We start from the raw sequence: 13,358 nt of genomic DNA on the forward strand, positions 1-13,358 counted from the left end.
AGCTATTGAAGATACAATTAAGTAGTGTTAGATACATCCTTCATATACATGTATTTAGTAAACTATTTTGCTTAAATTAAGAAATGTAACGGCTAAATCTCCATTAATGTAGCAATTAACTTAACTAATAATGGTAAAGGCTCAGTAAAATCTCACAAAAAAAGGTAATTTGTTTCTTATTTCATATTTTTAAATAAAATCTCTTCCATATAGAACGACTTCTACAAATTTTTTTTTCTATTTGGTGTACTTGCAAATTCATTCTTTCTTCCTTTTTATTTTTCTCTTCGTGTTAATTGTTCTTTTTCAACTATTTGCAATAAATATTTTGTGTTATTACGTCATTTCTGTATTTGGGTTAGTGATGTCAAGTACGAGAGTTATAAGAGTTGATTTCGGTCATTGTTGTAGAACTTGAAATCGACGAAACAAAAAAAAAGATTTGAAGTCCGATACATTGTTGATCGAAACTCATCTCCCTTGTTTATCCGTAATGATATGAGTGTAAAGTTATTCATTTCTCATAAAGTGTTGTAAAGTTATTTTAAATTCTTGTATCTCTTTTGGTTAATATGTATCTCATAGAATATTTTGATAGTATAGTATTAATATGCATATTTCTTTGTTTTTATTAGTTGTATCGCCTTGTGATAATATGTATCTCATAGAATATTTGATTATATTAATTTGTATCTTTTAAAAATTATAAAATTTTACATTTCTCACCAAATACATGTATGATTACATGTTGTGCAGAAACATATATCTTTGACTTTAGCATTTTGAGATATAATATATATATATATATATATATATATGTATGTATCTCTTGATGTATTAGTTTTAGTGATATAAGCATATCAAAGATATATATTAGTAGTGTTAAAGATACATATTATGCACGATAGTGCATATATATATCTCTCGTTATTTTTTCTGTACGATAAAATATATCTTAATTTGTTAACATATTGCCATTGAAGATATATATAACTAACGTGAGATACATCCTATAGATATATTTAATAATTAAACTAATTTGCATAATAAGGGGTCTAATGGCTAAAGTTCCTTTAATTTAGCAATTAACCTAACTAATAATAGTAAAAACTGAAAAAATTCCACAAAAATTAGTAATTTGTTTGCTATTCCACATTTTTAAATATTTATTTTTCATATTTAGTTTTCAGTTATAAACGATTCCTATGACCTTTTTATTATTTTTTCTTGATTTTGTTTGAAGTAGTTGCAATAAATATTTCAGTGTTGTTACGTCATTTCGGTGTTTGAACGATATAACGTACAAGGGCTAAATAATTGAATTAAAAAAAATTAAATTCAAAAAAAAAAAATGCGAGATACATATAACATACACCTCATACATTGTATCTTATCTCTAAACTTTCTAACATGTATCTTTTCACTAAAATTTAAAAACAAGAGATACATATAAAACTTAAATAAATAACAATAGATACAAAATATTGAAAAAAGTATCATGTATGTGTAAATATGTATCTAAGCCTGAAATTACCTAGATATAAAATAACAAGAGATACATAAATCCACAATAACACAAAACCAAATATACAAAAAGCTTAAAGTGTATGTATTGTTTTACTGAATATGTATACTTGGTATAAATATTTGAATCAAAATAAAAAATAGTGTGAGATACGTACAAAACAACCCCGTACACAATATATACATATCTTTAATATGCTTATTTCACTACAACTTAAAAAATAAGAGATACATCTAACAACAAAAACAGAGAATAAGAGATACAAGAAATTCCTCTGAAAGTCTCCATAGATCTTGAATTTTTGTTTTGATGATGCACAATTTTTTCCCAGTAACTTAATGATCAGAGAGCATTTCCAAGACGAGTGTAGTTGGATTTTTTCTTAACAATAATTGTAGAAATTGTTGTCCAATAGACAGTAACAACATCCTCATATTCCGTCAACCGATTTAAAATATATTGAAAATCCAATGAACCAATATTGCACGCCATCCCTTTAATCTTCAATTACTGTGTGGAAAAAACTTTCCCAGCTCAGTCATTGTTGGCCTCTCATAGGAAAACTTTGCAGCAAGAGCATATTGCAAATTTCCTCTTTAATATAACCTTGAATATCAGATGGTTCAAATATAATCGTAGATTCACCATCGATTGTCTCAACAGGTTTCAATTGAAATTCCTTTCCAGATATGCGAGGAGTTAATTTGAGTAGTGTCGGATAAGTTTGTGTATCTGGATCGTTTACCCCAGCAGGAGGCTGGATAAAGCATCCGCAATCATGGGGGCTAAACCTCCATTGAGATCGCCTGGGAGAAGAGAGCGTAAAAGAGCTAGTTTTTTTTACCTTCTTTTTGATAAGACAGTGAATATGAAATTTTATCTTAATTCAAAAGTTTGAATTAGAGGGAACGAATAGATTGAAAGTGCCGCTGAAATAGAAAGCGGGTCTTGTTTTGTTAATGTAAAGCGTATGAATAGGAGGTCTTAAACTTTTATCTCAATTTTTAGTAAAAATAGTAAATGTTGGGATATATGTAATATTTTAAAAGTGGGGGAATTTTCAGTAGTTTTGAAACATAAGTTGTTCTTTTCGGTAATAATAGAGATTGTAGTAACACGACAATCATTAAGAAGGTTTATCGCAGAATAAGTTTTGTCCCAAAATTCGCACAATATGATATCAAGTTGCATTTCTATCCCACTCATTGTTTAACAATAGATGATTTGAGGTGTAGTAGTTGTTTTGATAGGACTCGTTTGAGGCATCTAACTGGTTCATGTTGGACAGTGTATTTTCTTCCCTTCTTAAGATGTATAGCTCATCCTATTGATAAATAGAATATTTAACAGGTGAAAAGAACACTTACCTAAAAAATGTAGCGTCGTGCATCAGTTGTCTCAATGATAGGCATATTTGTAGGCCACGTGCATAGATAAATTGACTTCTGTGCTACAAAGAATACTCTTACATTCAAAGCAATATTCATATTGTATCAATAAAATAGAAGAACTATGATACTCAATCAAACATAACACTTTATTTTAAAAAAAAAAAAATTAATACTAAGCCATTTCATTCTGTTAGTTGCTCCTAATCATATTTCTGCTGCTCAACTGAATCACTTTCGTTCCATTTCAATTACATGATTGTAAAATAGAGTGAAATTCTTACCCAACAAATGAGTTGATGGAAATTAAATATCAAAATATAACAAAAGGAACAATATATGAAACTTTTGCTATGAATGAGCTTTTGGTTATTATATTTTCAAAATATTTTTTTCAGACGGATTAAAAAAAAAATAAAGATACATAAAATAAAACGAAGAGAATATAAACATTGACAGATATTTATCATGTAATTAGATATCAATGAAACTACATAACCACACATTATAACAAATTATATTGCAGAGAATCACTGTTATTGAAAAATATGACTGTAAAGGTGTTGCTGATAGCTAAAACTATTCAAATCGTCTTCATTATGTCTCGTGGACAATAAATTTTAATGTGACAATTTATAGGCGTTTAGATGATCATTTTATAAATTAGAGTGAGTTATGATCAAGTTAAAGTGTATCTATATATTATGCCTTCAAAAAATATAGACATTACTAAAATATATGAATTTATAACAACCAAATTCTATAGCTAAACAACAAAATTGATTAGCCTATTATGCAACAAATTATGTAATAAAAATTCTAATAAGGTACAAGCAATTTAGCAAAGAACCTAGTAGACGATTTCTATTTTTCTTTTGTAGTGAGAAAGCAACATTTTCAAACCTTTGATTTCTCGTCTTGCTTAACGTTTGTGCGATCGATGAATTCAAGAGTTTAGAAAAAAAATTAATGGCTAATCAGAGCCAATCAAATTCCTCTGTTCCCTTCCAAAATTTATTTTTGTATCAGTATTCATTGAAAAATACTGAAATTGACTAAATTTCATTATATGTTCGCTAATCAAATTAAACAAAATTATTGATTTCACCCTAAACTCATTCTTTATGTCTGAAATAAAAAAAGAAAAAAAAAAAACTAAGAACTGACTGTAAAAGAAAAATAAAAACTATATATAATAAAGAAGTAGAGAAACACACAGATGATAAGAGAAGAAAGAGCTGAGTATAATAAAATAAAAAGACTCTGCTGAGTAAAATGAAGAGGCTGCTTATTTAATGAAGAGAGCTTAATTGATTAATTAATTATAATATTAATAATTATAGAAATATCAAATTCTAGAATTTCCCTATAACATATATGTGGTTGAAATAAATTCTATAACATATATGTGGTTGAAATAATAGCCATATGGATAAATTTTATGTGGTAGACAAATAATTCCTCCGTTGTTTTTTTATGTATTGTCATTTGATTGGATATGGAGTTTAAGAAATAAATGATGATTTTACAAAATTTATAAAATTATACTTTTTAAGTTGTATTTTTTTATCAAGCGGAACTCTAAAAATATTTTTTCATAGACGAAATAAAAGAAAAATGACGATACATAAAATAAAACGGAGAAAATATAAACATTGACACATACTTACCATGTAAGGTGCATGTGGTCCAAATAAAACAGAGAAAATATAGATATTGACACATACTTTCCATGTAATGTGCATGTGGTCCAATCATAAACACATGGACAGACAAAAATAGTAATCCATGTTTTAGAAATTGCTTCTAAATATCACTTTTATTACATTTTAGATAAAAATATCACCTAACTATCTCTATTTTTATCAAAAAAATACTTAACACTTCAGGAACCTTCCTCCTAATTGACATGTCATGTCACTAAATTTTATTTTATTAATAATAAATTTTTTTAGCTTTTCAAATTCATTTATTCAAACTTATGTCTCATAAAGTAAAAGAAAAATATAAACTACATAAAAAATTGTCTGGAGATTATACAAAAGAATTTTTAGGTAATCGAATTTTCTATAAAAATTTTATCAAAAAAAAAATGATGGTAAATCTATGATTTTTTTTGGTTTTCAAAAAAAAAAAACTCAATGAGAAAATTTTAATTTGTATTATTACCTGAAAATTTTAATTTGAACGTAGATTACTTGCAAATTTTTATGCAAGATAATTTTTTTATATAAATATAGTGAAAAGCAATTTTTTTGCAAGTAATTGCACATAAATCAATCAAATAAATTTATAATGTAAGACGTAAAAATTTAGAAAAAGATATTATTATTTATAATTTAGTTTCTTCATTTTTTTCGTGATCAATATATTTATATTTATTTTATTAGATAATTTAACGTCAATTTATATCCTTACCTCAGTCTAAATCCACGAAAAGAAAATAATAATTGATTGAATAATATTTCAAAAATCCATTTGTTATAGTATTAAAGAAGGGATCATTTTGTTTGTGTTTCATAAAAAAATTAATTTATTTCAAAATTAAATAATTTTTATTTCCTTCAAAAAATTAAATTTTATTCTTTTATACTCATATTAATAACACTAGAGAAGCATGATTCATGTCAGCACGGACTCAATATTAGGATATTTATTTATTTTTGTAATCTGGATATATTTAAATAAAAAAATTTAATAAAAGGATGGCATAAGTTTTCTAGGATTCATCCAGAATCTAGCATGAGTTCAACATGTGTTAATTTAATATGTATTTAGATAATTTAAGTTATTAACTATTGTAATTTATAATATTTTTTTTTATGTATTTTTCAAATTAACGTATGTTACTTTTCTTGTCCAAATTTTTGTGGCATTAATAGTCAATTATATTTTAAAAATAATTTAAGTTTTTAATTATTGTGATTTATAATACTTTTCTTCTATTCCAATTTTAGTAACACTAATATAATTTCAAGAGCCGACCAAATATTTTATATCTTTTAAATTTTTTAAGTTGTTGATTATTGTGATTTTTAGTATTTTAATGTAATTTTTTTTTGAAATATATAACATATTAATTTTTTTTTAGATATTTTAAGTTGTTAACAATTGTCATTTATAATAATTTTTATGTAATTTTTGAATAATATATGTTACTCTCCTTGTCCAGAGTTTTGTGTCGATGATAGCTAAATTATATTTTTTAAATAATTTTAATTTTTTATCATTGTGATTTGTAATATTTTTTATATCTCAACTTATGTGGAACAATGCTTAAATGACCATAATAATTATTTAGGGGTGATGTAGTAAAATCACGACTGAAGCAGAAATCAGTCAATTTTTTTAAAATTTTTTGTTAATTATTGTTATTTACAGTACTTTTAAATTCATTTTCAAATAATATATGTTGTTTTATACCTTCTTCTATCCCGTCCCAATTTATGTGACACTAATATAATTTTGATAGTCAATCAAATATTTTATGTTGACATATCATTTTGTTATTCTTATTTTTCGAATACACAAATGACTTATAATAAGGAGTGATATAGTAAAATCATCATTCGAAAGACGAAAATTTAATTTAAAACATTAAGAGTTAATTTCGCATTTTATGTCTATTTTATTTTTCATTAAATATTATTTATTTTCTTAATCCCTAGAAGACTCATAATAATTAATTAAGAGCGACTAATAATGTTATTACTATAAAAATTAATATAATTTTATCATATCCAATAGTAATCATCGATAATTCACCGAAATAGTATATTAATTAAATACGGGATGCTATATTTGCATATGCAAAGTATGATATTATTATATATTATTGGATAGTGCATTATATTTATCTTTCACAACAAAAAAATTTTACTATATATTTTTTTATTTCTTTTTAACTTGATACATATTGACCCAACACAAATTCAAAATATTCAGTAGAAATTTATTTTATTAAATTAAATTTATTAATTTTTTTACTTTAAAAATTTAAAGTTCAGTTTAAATATTAGTATTTCTATATAAGAAAAAAATAATTTTATTAGTTAAATTTACTAAAATAAATAAATGAATAAAAAGATTAATTTTCTATATTAAAGTCAATTAAAATTATAAAATTGATTTACTTTAAATATTTAGTTGCAATTAATTAAGATAATTTTTTATTTTGTCATGAATTATGCTGCACTGATAAAATTTTGAGAGTTGAATACAACTTTTATCTATTTTTTAAAAAGTATTTTAACTTGTTAATTATTGTGATTTATAATAATTTTTACACAATTATCAAATAATATATTTACTCCTTGTGTCCCAATTTATGTGGCTTCGATACAATTTTGAGAGTCAACTAAAATTTTTATATATCTTTTAAATATTTTAAGTTGTTAATTATTATGATTTGCAATACTTTTTTTTATCTCAATTTATGTGGAATTGCTAAAATAATGAGAGTCAATAAAATTCTATATGTGGTAACAAATTATTGTGATTTGTGGTAACAAATTAGTTTTGAACATGATAGCTAATTAAATAAATAAAAAAAATTACTTTCAATCTGTAGTTATAGTTAATTAATATAAATTAATAGAATATATTAAATATTTAAATCATTAATATGAAAAGATGAAATTATTATATATTGGGACATGGTATGTAATTAAGTGGGAATAAAGGGGGTTTTTTTGGTTAGAGTCAATAAAATTTTTATATGTCTTTTAAATATTTTAAGTTATTAATTATTGTGATTTGTGGTAACAAATTAGTTTTGAACGTGATAGACAATTAAATAAATAAAAAAAATTTACTTCTAATATGTAGTAATAGTTAAGTAATATAAATTAATAGAATATATTAAATATTTAAACCACTATAATGAAATAATGAAATTATTATATATTGAAACATGGTATGTAATTAAGTGGAAGTAGTTAATTTTTTGGTAATTGCAAAAGGTGGTCGAAACCACCTCTTCTATATAATATAAAAAACTTAATGTCTAAAATACAAAATTTATAGTTTTTGTTTCTTTTAGATTTTAAGAATCTTTAGTATATAAAATAAATGACAAAAAAATAAATAAATGAGTACCAATTTGTATAAGTATTTGAGTTTTAAAAATATTATTAAGTGGCGAAATGAATAAATAAATATAAGAAACTTTGAAAAGTACATACCAAATAAAATAATTCAAGCTTTTGGTATAATTAAATTAATCCTCAATGACTAATATATTATGTCTAATTTTTATTTTTGTAAAAAAATTAAAATAAAATTTTTATTAAATAAGTTTGATAAGTTAAATAGATCTATTTATCAAAAGAAATGACATTACATTTCAAATAGGAAGAAAATGATTTTGAGGTATTAAGTATATTTAAAAAAAATAAATAGAGAAAATTGAATGATATTTTTATTCTAAATAAAATAAATATAATATTTGTAGGTAATTTCTCAAACATAAATAACTATTGAGGAAATTTACTCTTGTGTGGAAGAGAAGTGGTAACATCATAAGGTATTTTTTGACAATAACATAATAAAATATATATGAAATATCAAATTCTAGAATTGTCCAGTAACATATATGTGGTTGAAATAATAGCCACATGGCTGAATTTCGTGTTGGTAGAAAATTAATTTCTCCGTTGTTTTTTTTAATGTATTGTTATTTAATCGAATATGAAGTTTAAAAATTAAAAAATGATTTCACAAGATTTATAAAATTGCATCTTTTAAATTTTATTTTCTTATTAAGTGAAAATTTAAAAATAAATACTTTTTTAGACGAATAAAAAAAATAACGACACATAAAATAAAATAAAGAAAATATAAACCTTGACAGATATTTATCATATAATTGCATGTGGTCCAACGACAGACACGTGGATAGACAATATTCATTATGTTGCAGAGTAGTGGAAACATGATAAAAAAAAAATTTGACAATGACATATTATAATGAAATATATATCAAACATAAAAAGTATCCCAGGTCTCATTATATAAATTCTATTAACCGAAGGGAAGGTGTGAGACACCCCTTGAATCCCATGGTTCAAGCATAATCGCTTTTATCAGTTTATACTTAGCTTTAACTATGTTTGGATAAATTGATTATAGGCCTAGAATTGCTCAATTTTTAATGGCTATTATCTGTCTATACCTCTTGAATTACGCCGGTAGAAGTTATTTTAGGACGATTTTTGTTGAGGTGTAATATTGCATCCTCAAATTATTTTTAAACGTCTAAGAAAAATCTGTACACCACATTCTAAATTGAAACAAATATATTAAATATGCCTAAAGCTTATCTAGCGTTAAAAGGCATCGTTCATCTCTTAAAAGCTCAGGATAATTTTGTCTTATCTATTTTTATTCCTTTTCTCTCTTTAGTTTACAACGAGTTTTGAATTATCCCGTAATTCGCCTCGCTCCCTCACGAATGGGTTTTTCCTCTCTTTTCTTTTTCTTTATGCGATGAGTTAAAGAATAAATTCGAATCCTGTCTCGCTTAAACATACACTAGTAAATTGATTAAGCCTTAAATATTTAAAAATGAGAATTTCAGCAACTAGTGATAAAGCAATTTAAGTCCAATTAAATAAGCAGAAGAGCATGAAATCTGCTTTAGTAATTTACAGAAAACAATGAACATTTTTCACAACATATTGAGAACCACTCATGGCCAAAATAGACTCAAACCGTAGACTGACCTAATGGAAATTCACCATATTAAAATAAGTCACCTAAAAATATAAAAATATGTCGTTGGTTAAAATGTTTTATCTTCCCACAGTATTAGCTCTTATATAACCACATCTTCAATAGCAAGAGAATGTGAATGAATACCTTGAAATTAAATTGATCACTTTATACCAACCAAAGAATCCATACTTAACAATTAATTTTTACATGCTACATATTCCCTCCGTCCCACTTTATTCGTCCCAAATTGAGATGACAACAATGATTGGTAATGTAACTTTATCATTTTACTTCTATTAATTGTGTCTTGTTGTTAGTTCCAATATTGATAGATGACTAATATCAAAGCACCATTTATATTCTTAATATAGTGTACTCTTAATGGTACTCCTCTTTGTAACATTTTTCAAGAATGCTAATAATAAGGAGTAATCAATTGTACTAAGGGTATAATAAAAAAAAATTGTTGTATCTTGATAAGTAAAAAAGGACAAGTAAAATGAGATAATAAATTAGAAAATTTGAAACAAGTAAAATGGGACGGAGGGAGTAGAAATTATTTAAGGGAGAAATGTGTCCATGTTTGTCATCATGACCCATGCAGTCATGTAACAGTCTACAAAGTTAGGAAAACTAGATAGAAAAATTAAAAGGAAAGCAGGGGCAAAAGGCAATGGCCAAATTTAGAAAAAAGTTATTTCTATAGTCATTTCCCATACTGGCCAACTTTTCTGCATGTGGTTCACTCTTCAACATGTTATTAACGTAACATTTTCAAATCTATTCCTTTCAGTGTAGGAAACAATTTGGCAGAAGCTTCAACGTACTAATTGAAATTATTATCCTCTTAAAAACTCACATCCACATGTATATTGAAAAGTGATTATCACTTGTGTATCATATAATGCCACGTAATATTACCACCAAATATTCTATTTTTATTATAAAATAATAATTATTTTTTCTTTTTCTTTTTTTAATATTTTTCTTTTCTCTTTCATTTTTCGTCCCCCTTTCTCTTTTCTCTTTCTCTTTTCTGTAAATTTCTTCCCTTTCATTTTTTCGACAAATGGAGAGACGAAGAAGATGGTGGCAAACAAATGTTACGGGAATTTCAAACCGTAGAATCCGAATCGAATTTAAACCGATCAAAGAGAATCTATAATAATCTTTCTTCTTAATTTAAAATTGAAAATGAAAATTTATATATATATATATATATATACTTGTTAATTTTATTTTAAATTTGCTTAATTTTAGAGTCGAATCGAGGAGTTGAAGGTTGAAAGAAGCGTCGGAGATCAAATGAATTGTTGTTAATTTTGCAGAGAATGAAGCTTTTTCTTTTTCTCTGTATAATGACATATGTAGAGATGATATATTATTTGTTTTTTGCTTCAAGATAATTTAGTGCTTCAGACTTATTAGTGTGAGTTTTTGGCATGAGAAGATAGAACGAACCTCCTCAACTCCATTTTTATCCTTTTTTTATATCTTTGTATCATTTCATGTGGAATTTTGAATTTTCTTTTTAAAGTAGAATAAATATTTTTGTATGGATTTTTTTATTTGGACACATCCATGAATTGAAACAGAGAAAGATGAAGAAGATAATGAAACTGGAGAAGAGGAAGGTGAGAAATTATTTTTTAACGCCATTGATGGGTTCTTGAACCTTTTTGTTTTGAGAAAGAGAAGAAGAAGAAAGAAAATGTATAAGGAAAAATAATACACATTTCGTTTTAAAAAGAATGACCTACTTTCCTTTTTAGTTCGTTTTAAAAAAGTGGTCCCTTTCATTTTTTAGCAACTTTTTAATTTTAACCTTTCACATACATGTTTAAGAGCACAAGATTGAAAGACATTTTGATATATTTGACATATCTTTAATTTAATACCACAAGATTCAAATGTCTTCTTTATTTTTCTTAAACTCCGTACCAAGTCAAACTAGATCATTCTTTTTTAACCGAAGGAAGTAATTAAAATTATACATATTTATATAAAAAACTATTTAAAATAAATTTTTAATAAGTAATTTTTGTGCTTACTCTCTTAAAGAGGGTGAAATGCACTCCCTTTGCCGCCTCAGCATTTATGACAAATAATTTTATTTTTAAAATATTCAAAGGGGTGAAAGAACTCCCATAAAGTTTAAGTGTGTAGATAAAATTTTGATGATAAATATTTTTTGCGAAGATTAAATAAATCATCAAAGAATATGGTGCAGTAGATAAGGTTGCTACCCCCTTAATCAGAAGTCTCTAGTTCGAATCCTGAGTATGAAAAAAACTTTGGTAGAGAACACTATCCGCCGAATGGGGGGCCTTACCAGATGTGAATTCAAATTAGTCGGGCTCTCATATAAATATCAAACACCGGATGAAAAATTAAAAAAAAAAAGATTAAACAACGTGGCAGCAGAGCAAGATGAGAGGGTCTTTGATAAGTAAACTGATAAGTGACCTTTTGAAATTTTCTTGGTCCATTCATTCATTTCTGGCCCACCAACCCCATGCACGTGGCTTGATATTTACTTTAAGGGACAGCGTTGTTTTAGTGCTTATATCAATAATTTAAGATACGTATCTTTTATTTTGCTTTTTAATATGAGAAAGATCCTAGTTTACTAACTTGTATCATTTTTAAATTTAAAATAATAAATTAATTTAATTTAATTTAATTTAATTTTTGAAGTTAACTTTCATAAATTTATAAAATAAAATGTACCATGTAAAAATTAACAAAAAAAGTAATTTAAAACATTTTTGAAGAAAATATTTTCTGAAAAAACTTATTTCATGTAAAAACATCTTTCTTCATACAAAATGCATCCTTATTAAGTCATAAAATTTACGTGGCTATTAAAATATTTGTCATAATTCCGAATCTGTCACGAGTACAGCATTTCAATTGTCAAAATATTCAACAAAATCACTCACAATATTCATTAGGTTTTCATTTTCTTTTTTGTTTTTTTTTTTAGTTGGAACCTTGTGAAAATTTTTCTTGCAACATCTACACTTGTCGTGGATGGTTTAGCTTTTTTTTTTTTTTTTACTTCTATATAATTACATTTGTATTAAATTGAAATTAAATTTGAATACATGCTAAAAAGTTTCAGAAGGTAAAATACTACCAAACCAATGAGACTTCACATGCAAAGCTTAAATTTAAAATATTTCATTAAGAATAAAAATATGTAACTTCACTACCATAATAATTAAACTTGTTAGTATGTTAAAAAAAAAAATGAAATAAGTTAAACCAACACTCTCTTTCATGTAGACCAAGTTGTTAATTTTCTTTGGTCCACTACAATAGTTGCATCCCAATACATGTCCTTCCACCTGCTAGTTTTCCATGCACCTCTTTTCAATTAATTGCATACAAAATCTTCCTATAAATAGAGCCCTAGAATGTACCAGTTTCTTCATCCCTCAATTGTCAATTATCATTGGTACTAAGCTTTGAAAAAAAGAATGGGTTACAAAACATTTCTATGGTTTGGCCTATTTTTGGCTATTTTCATTAGCTCTGATGCAGCTAGGCTATTGGTTGAGACTCCCAACTTGACTCCCAAGACTCCCACTCCTATGACTCCCACTCCCAACTTGACTCCCAACACTCCTGCTCCCAACACTCCCATGACTCCCACTCCCAACTTGACTCCCAACTCTCCCACTCCCAACTTGACTCCCAAGACTCCCACTCCCATGACTCCCACTCCG

At 25.7% G+C, this 13,358-nt stretch overlaps 1 long non-coding RNA gene across 1 annotated transcript; it reads right to left on the reverse strand.

Annotated features, from left to right (window-relative positions):
• Positions 1 to 1,588: 1,588 nt before the first annotated feature.
• On the reverse strand, positions 1,589 to 4,205 carry LOC107864364. Its single transcript, XR_001672622.2, has 3 exons — positions 3,817 to 4,205; positions 2,893 to 2,970; positions 1,589 to 2,331 (listed from the first exon to the last, which is right to left on the reverse strand). It is a non-coding gene; the product is annotated as an uncharacterized LOC107864364 (long non-coding RNA).
• Between the last annotated feature and the right edge of the window lie 9,153 nt (positions 4,206 to 13,358).

The sequence above is a fragment of the Capsicum annuum genome, chromosome 3 (genome assembly GCF_002878395.1).
Source record: "Capsicum annuum cultivar UCD-10X-F1 chromosome 3, UCD10Xv1.1, whole genome shotgun sequence".
Taxonomy (NCBI): Eukaryota; Viridiplantae; Streptophyta; class Magnoliopsida; order Solanales; family Solanaceae; genus Capsicum; species Capsicum annuum.